At 51.0% G+C, this 1,858-nt stretch overlaps 1 non-coding gene across 1 annotated transcript; it reads right to left on the minus strand.

The window, feature by feature from the left end:
• Nucleotides 1-385: 385 nt before the first annotated feature.
• Nucleotides 386-496, minus strand: LOC131725484 (U5 spliceosomal RNA). The gene has a single exon (XR_009320666.1). It is a non-coding gene; the product is annotated as a U5 spliceosomal RNA (small nuclear RNA).
• Nucleotides 497-1,858: the final 1,362 nt, after the last annotated feature.

The following is a 1,858-nucleotide window of genomic DNA, read 5'->3' on the forward strand; positions in this document are numbered from 1 at the left end:
GTCTCGTCAGTCCTGGTTCCGTTTCCTCTTGCTGGTTTCTTGTGAAGCGCACCGCATTGTGCCTCCTGGTCTCCTGGGTTGGCCGGAACGCCATTGTTCAGCTGGCTACTCCGATTGGGGTGGGAGAAGCCTCTGGACGTCCGTGTTGTCTCTCTCTGCGGAAAAGAGACAACGTAAGCAGCAAATCTGGGCAGTTGAAGGAACTATTACTTTAGTCCCTGAGGAGATGGTCGCCTCGCAAGAGGGACCCCCTCCCCAGGTGAACGGTGTCCTTCCCTGGCGGAGTAGGGGGCGCTGCTTGGCACCGAGACCATGCAGGAAGAATCGTGGCTGTGACGCCTCCTGTGCCGCTGTGCTCATACTGCTTTTAAACCCATGTCGAGCCCCACCCCAAGGGGCAAGGTTCAAATTGCATTGAACTCATAAATGCTCCTCTCCACGGAAATCTTTAGTAAAAGGCGAAAGATTTATTCGAACTGAAGAGAAGCCAGAGTGTGGCTTAACTTGGAGACCAGCTCTTCCGGCCGGCCCAAAGGCCTTCTCCTCTACCCGGCGGCAAGGCCAAACAAAACAAAACAAAACAGGGAACTCTTCCCAAAACACAAGTGCCGTTCGGTCCCGGCAAAGGGGCGCTTTGCTGCTGCTGCTGCTGCCGCCTTGAAAGTGAGGGCTCCTTGCACCACTAAACAGCTGCGTTTCTGCTTTACCGCTGCGCTCATCCTCCTCCTCCCACGAGCGCAAGGCCTTCTGGGTACACTGGCCTGCCTGCCTTATTTGGAACAAAAAAAAAAAGAGCGGGAAAAAATACAACCCAGAAAAAGGGAGAGGCTCTTGCGCTCTCTCGTTCTCTCTCTCTCTTACTCTCTCTCATTCTCTCTCTCTCATTCTCTTTCTCTCTCATTCTCTCTCTCAATCATTCTCTCTCTCTCTCATTCTCTCTCTCTCATTGTCTCTCTCTCTCTCTTTCTCGCGACTTTGGACTCGCGCCGGGCCCTTCCTGTGGATTGCCCCAGCTGCGGCTTGCGTCGGCTCCGTCAAGAGCCAGCGTGTTGCCTCGGCCGGTGCCTAGCAGCTAACTTAGAACTGGTGCTGACCAGGGGAATCCGACTGTTTAATTAAATCAAAGCATCGCGAAGGCCTGTGGTGGGTGTTGACGCGATGTGATTTCTGCCCAGTGCTCTGAATGTCAAAGTGAAGAAATTCAATGAAGCGTGGGTAAACGACGGGAGTAACTATGACTTTTGGCAGTTGGAGACTGATTACAATCGGTTCAATGGTCCTGAGGCTGAGAAGGTGGATGAAAACGTCATCAGGATCATCAAGAGCTCTTATCAGAAATGCACCACTTCGATTGAACTGGAAGGGAATAAGTCTCTGCCAATTGAGATGAAGATCGGCGTGAAGTAAGGGGATCCGATGTCACCGCTACTGTTCAATTTGGCAATGGATCTGTTGATCAATGCCCTTGAATCAATGGGCCAAGGATATACAATCAATGGGAACAGATTGGTAACACTGGCATTTGCGGATGATCTGATCCTGGTGAGTGAGTCATGGGATGGAATGGAGAAAAACCTGGTTATCCTGGAGTCCTTCTGTAGTCTTTCCGGACTGGTCGCACAAGCCAAGAAGTGCTATGGGTTCCTCATAACACCTACACACTATTTGTATACAATGAACAACTGTAGACCATGGAATATCGTGGGGAATGAGTTGAACATGATCACACCAGGCGAATCTGAACATTATCTGGGCACAAAGATTGATCCTTGGGTCGGCATTGTAAAGGCCGATATGATACATCAGCTACAGGAGTGGATGGGGAGGATAGACCAGGCACCGCTGAAACCATCTCAGA

This window comes from Acipenser ruthenus, unplaced genomic scaffold, assembly GCF_902713425.1.
Source record: "Acipenser ruthenus unplaced genomic scaffold, fAciRut3.2 maternal haplotype, whole genome shotgun sequence".
Classification (NCBI taxonomy): Eukaryota; Metazoa; Chordata; class Actinopteri; order Acipenseriformes; family Acipenseridae; genus Acipenser; species Acipenser ruthenus.